We start from the raw sequence: 6076 nt of genomic DNA, 5'->3' as shown, positions 1-6076 counted from the left end.
ACTATTCCGTTTAAATGTTTTTATTCAAACCTGAATTCATGCAACTGGCAGGAATTCGACATTTAGTTGTAGATAAAGGTTATTCTTGGAGAGATTTGGCTACTTATGTAGTGATTTTTGTATGGGTTTGTGTATTCGTCCCTACCTTGTTTCTGTACTGTTTTGGCACTGCCACCCATACATCATACTTAATTATTTCAATTTTTTAAAAATACTTGTCAATGATTTCCTGACGGAAATACAGAGTATAAAAAGAATCCACTATATTTATGAATAGTCTGGCAACGGTTGAATAGAGAAACAGGACACTCGACGACAAAGTCACGAAATTAGTTAAATAGGTTACAGAAAAATGAAAAGACAGTAATATGGACTCAAAAACGGACCCTCCACAAATAAAAGGAGAGATATGTTAGAACGAATAAATAGATAAGAAAACAGGTATATTGTAATATAAATGAACAGTTATACAGATTATAAATTATTGACAAAAATACACAAGTAATAATATTTGTGAAAAACAAACAAAAGAATGAATGGATAGCCGTACAAATGGACCGATGATAAAGAAATAAAACTAAATAACAAACAAATACAAAACAATACCCCACAAAATACTTTTTTTTCTAAAATTGTCTCGAAAGGTTTCAAAAGAGTTTTTATGCCCTGATAAAACTGTAAAAACTAAAAGTTGTTAACAAATTTTATGTGTGGTTCTGTGGTCTTATTTTATTATATTTTCAATTTGTAAATAAATTTGAATATACTCCAGTCAGTACCACACGATCAAAATAACAAAAAGAGTATAACTATGCACTTGTGTTTACTTTTTTTTAAAATTATAATAAATAAATAAAAACAACGTTTTATATTTACACAATAAATCACGTCGAAACATGTACTTGTAGAGAGATATTTTAAAGTCGTACGGCTTCAATAAAGTTTTTATTGTGTAAATATAAAACGTTGTTTTTAATTATTTATTATAATTTAAAAAAAAAGTAAAACTGTCTGACAAAGACAAAGAAGACTGTATTTAAACGATAGATAAACAAACTAAAAAATTAAGACAAACTGTATATAAAATTGATGTGTAGTGGATGAAAAACTAGGTAAATATTTTCGTTTGACATTAACTTTTTGTTCGATAATGCAAAAAGTGTAATCTTAGAATTGCTAACAGAGAGTAAAGAAATAAACATGTTCACATTCCATCGAAAATATTTGAACGAGAGGTTGTTAGACAAATATTTAGATGATAATTTGTTAAAGTCTGTCAAACTGGAATTGTTTCTTTTATACCAGTTAACACAAAATCTAGAGGCACAGTAATGACTCCAGCCAAGTTAGAAGGATGGAATATATATATATATGTAACATTGTTGCGACTCTGTAGACAGGACCGATCTTTTCGCCAATATATCATTAACCATTCGATGTAACTGCTTTCAACGTTTTCTTGCCTACAAAGCTATAATGTTTCCTTGGAAATTATCAGAATCTTCCATCTGTTGTCATGTTTCTATATAACGAACAATACCGTCCACTGCAAGGATATCTAACTAATGAAACAATGCATTCTAATCTTTATAAGTAACATAACATATTGTTTGTTTGTTTGAAGTTACATGAGGGCTATCTGCGCTAGCCGTCCCTAATTTAGCAGTGTAAGACTAGAGGGAAGGCAGCTAGTCATCACCACCCACCGCCAACTCTTGGGCTACTCTTTTACCAACGAATAGTGAGATTGACCGTCACATTATAACGCCCCCACGGCTAAAAGGGCGAGCATGTTTGGTGTGACGGGGATTCGAACCCGCGGCCTCAGATTGCTAGTCGATCGCCCTAACCACCTGGCCATGCCGGGCCACATAACATATAACATAAGAAAAGTATATTTAAGTAATTATATTTATTACTAGCTGGAGTACCCGTCCCATGGACGGAAGTTATGTAAATTCATGATTAATGAAAGGTTATCTTAGGGCATGAAAAGTTGCTTCCCTTATATGTAATTGTAAAAAAACGCAGACTCGCCCATAAAAACCGCATAACTGAAAATTCGTAAGTATCTCTCCAAGGACCCAATGAACTTCCATACCAAATTTGGTGAAGATCCATCTACAGGGGGCGAAGTAGTGGAAAAACGCAAAAACGCCAATAAAAACTGCAAAACACAAATTCAAAAATTTGTATCTACCCCCGCATGGACCTAATGAACCTTCATACTAATTTTGGTGAATACCTATCCACACCCCACGGTACATAAAACAGACAATTATATTATATATATAGACTAGGTTGAATTTTAGTGTCACTCTAGGTTCTGATTGGAAATTAATATCAACTAAACATATTTTCAACACGAAACCTGAATTCAAACAATAATTTGACTTCTTTGTTTTAGATCTATAGTCGTAGTGTTTCGATACAGCCAAAATATACAGAGTTCAATTAGAACAATAGAATTAACCTATCTACACATTACGGGTAATACAGGGTGGTCCAAAATTATCTTTTCTATTTTAAACTTTAATAATTAACTAACTAAGAAATACAACCACGCAGTTTTCAACATGTTGTAACCCAACTCAAACAGTAGACTTCTACGTGTGCACCATTAATGGCTATTCGATATTATCCTTCAGTCCACGTTCGCTGCAACATGTCCACAATTACAGTGGCGATGGTGCCCATTATCCCGATCTTTAGCTCCGTGATGTTTGCTATAATTGTGCGATAACGATATCCTTAACATACCTCCATACTTCTTTCTTGTACTGGCATCTGTAATTGCGCTCCGCCACAGTCACTGACTTGGTCTGTGCAAGCCAAACGACGCGTTAAGCCCTTTTTTCGCATAATTGTCATTTTACTGGGTAACACTACTCACTGGGGTAAAAAAAACAACAACTAACAAAACATGACAATAAAAACTATTTGAGTTGGGTTACAAGATGTTGAAAACTGCATGGTTGTATTTCCTTAGTTATTCAATTATTAAATTTTAAAATAGGAATTATAATTTTGGACCACCCTGTACAATTATTCAGCAGATATGAAAGAATACCCAGGTAGCATTTTAGTTTTATGTAAATGTAAAAATTGGTCAAAGTCTCTGCATTTACTACATACCACGCTCTAAAATGTAAAAAAAAACAACACACACACACACACACAAAACAATGATATTAAACCTTCAGAGCAAAATGCTTATTAAATATTTTTATTTTATTTTGTCTTTTTCTTTTACTTCGGTGTTCTATACAACTGTCAAATTACAATTAAATCGTTTACGTGTAACAAAAGACCAAAATACACGAAAGATGTAGTACTCTTACTTTTACCTTTCTCCGTCCAGTGAGAAAACAGAAAACTTAGTGAAATGGCCAAACCACTAAATACTGCTAGTAACGCACATTTTTTAAAAAATAGTAAACTTCGCAGCTACTAATGGAGTCTGTTTTTCCACTTCATTTACCGTGATTGGAATCCAGAGAGGTGTACTCGGACTGTATTCCTTGTACTCCTATATATATCACAAAATCTCCTTCAAAACATAACTTTGCTTTTTAAAGCAAGTCTTGTTTGTTGTTAAGCGTACAGCTACACAATAAGTTATCTCTGCTGTGCCCACCACGTGTATCGAAACCCGAGTTTTAGCGTTATAAGACCATAAACTTACCGCTGAGCCACTGGTGTGTGTGTTGGGGGGGGGGGGTCTTTAAGCAAGTCACTTACTAACCCAGTTAGACATGACAGATATACCTTTATGATTAAGCACTATTTTAAGTGTGAAAGACAGATATATATTTATGATTAAGCACTATTTTAAGTGTGAAAGACAGATATATACCTTTATGATTAAGCACTATTTTAAGTGTGAAAGACAGATATACCTTTATGATTAAGCACTATTTTAAGTGTGAAAGACAGATATACCTTTATGATTAAGTTGTCTGCTATCAATTTGCATTCTGAAAATTCACTTATCAGTAGTTTGTTCAGGAAAGTATCCACCCCTCTATACTGGCATACTTTACTAAATAGAACAAGAGCGAAAACCTATTTTTATATGTTATTTTCAATCAACACAGTGTCTCTACCTCTATCTCTCCATCTAACCATAGGTCGCTGCACATAACCCTGAGACGTATAATACAGCCTCTGTGCTATACATATATATAATTTTGTTGTCTGATTTAAACATACCATTTGTGATTGTGTGATTACTTGTTCCCCTCCCGATATTTTTATTATTGCATATCACACCCTTGTTTTCTTAGTCTGTTTACCTATTTATTTAAATACACCAGAATTGACAACTAACTTGTTAATCTACAAATGCAAAACTGCCTTCGTGCTCAGTTTATTATGAGATATGACGCTATTACACAGACACACGTGATTTTGAAATATGTCAAAATCAAATATTAGTTTAATAGTGTCAAATGAACTTAGAAAAATTTACTTACAAGTTGTGATTAAAACAAAACAAAAAATGCGTGCCTTTTTCATCTGCCAAATAAACATTTTTCAAAACATTTCTAATTTTAAACTTTCAGACTATTCGTGATTAGAAACTAAACAAAACAAGTGTAAAGCGAGTCAAGATTTTCTTCTGTGTTTACATGCATATAAATACATGGCAAAATATTTTATACCTTTCTTTTCTGACAGTGTTTTTTTTCACTTTCCTAAAAAACAAGATATGACAGATTAGGAACAAGGTCTGTTTTATCCCTTCTTGCTGGGTTTCCAAAACCTCAAAACGTATAAGAAAGGCATTTTTTAAAGCACGTTTCACAAACCAAGATTCAAAGACTTCACGAAAATGGTTGTAAATATTGAGGTTGTGATTTTTTTCGTTATTTTGCACATGCTGCAGTCATATGACGTTAACGTTAGTAACGATGGTGCTTCGCCTCCATTATGTGTCACCAGTAGAAATTCTAAAAATATACTTTACGTAAATAACGAAAAACGTGTTAGGTCTGTGAATCAATTCATCATTTTAAAGAATTTTATTTTAGTTTAAACTTTTAACTGAATCTTGTAACAGTCATGGGGGATATTTTCTTGCAAATTTAGCAGTTGATATTTTGATTTTTTTTTTCACGAATGATGTACCACTAAACCTTCTTATATTTATCGGAGAGCACACTAGCACTCTCTAGAATGGCACGGACGCCCGTATTAAAGCAATACAAAAGTCATCTGGATTTTCTTATCTAAAGGTCATCAGAAGCTAGATATGAAGAGTTACCTAGCACAGTCGCTCTATCTCCTGTGTGTGTGTGTGTGCCGCTTTTTAGATATCCAGAGCGTCCCAAAGTCGAAAACCGGCGGATAGCCAAAACCGAGATTTCTTATTTTCGTTCCGTCCATCATCATCCTTCTTCAACAGGCCTAGCGACTAACTAGTTCTAGCTGTAACTATAATTTTATCATTTGGTAGAACAAAATAGCTTTCACCATCTTTGACTACCTATTTTATTATTATTATTATTCTATGCAAAATTTATAAAGCTTTAGAATACACTATATAACCTAGTAACTCACGTACGCCATCTTATAAAAAAAGTAAACACGTGTAAGAAAAAATTATCACTAAATAAAAAAGCTATGAACTGACTACTGAACTTGAAAAAAAGTAACCAAACAAGATAGGGATAGAAGTGGACATATCACTTGATCCGGCAAGCTTTCGATAGACAAAGTGGGGAAGCCAGTAATGTAGGAATTTTATTCTCCATGTAAAGTCGAGACAGCTTAGACTGCTATGTGATCATTAGTTATACATTTTCCTTATACTTATGTAACTATGGGACATGGATGCTCAAAGACCTTCTTTATGGAATTTCCCATATTATTTATATGTTTACGTATTGTTTCATGAAAGACTATCAATTTCAGGGCCATTTCACGAGTGTATTGCCTTGGGTTAGACTCAACAACAGTCTTCAGAGCAATAATATCAATTCCAACATGTCGGCCCCTACCATCACAGTTTTAAGGCTAAAGTCACCTGAACGAAATTAGCTGCTCCATCGTTGACTCTTCCGAACGTTCAAAA

At 33.5% G+C, this 6076-nt stretch overlaps 1 protein-coding gene across 9 annotated transcripts in view; it reads right to left on the bottom strand.

The window, feature by feature from the left end:
• The window catches only part of LOC106467902 (histone deacetylase 4-like), a 107432-nt gene that overhangs the window by 81918 nt on the left and 19438 nt on the right, over positions 1–6076 (bottom strand). The window contains exon 1 of one of the 9 annotated variants that reach the window (XM_022396116.1): positions 1209–1213. The exons of the other annotated variants lie outside the window; for them this stretch is intronic. The gene's annotated coding sequence lies outside the window, so the exon portion shown is untranslated. Of the gene's footprint in view, positions 1–1208; positions 1214–6076 lie in introns of those variants that run through there. 9 annotated transcript variants of the gene reach the window in all.

This window comes from Limulus polyphemus, unplaced genomic scaffold (genome assembly GCF_000517525.1).
Source record: "Limulus polyphemus unplaced genomic scaffold, Limulus_polyphemus-2.1.2 Scaffold2787, whole genome shotgun sequence".
Classification (NCBI taxonomy): Eukaryota; Metazoa; Arthropoda; class Merostomata; order Xiphosura; family Limulidae; genus Limulus; species Limulus polyphemus.
The sequence above is the reverse complement of the archived record's forward strand: the minus strand, read 5'-3'. Positions and strand labels throughout refer to the sequence as shown.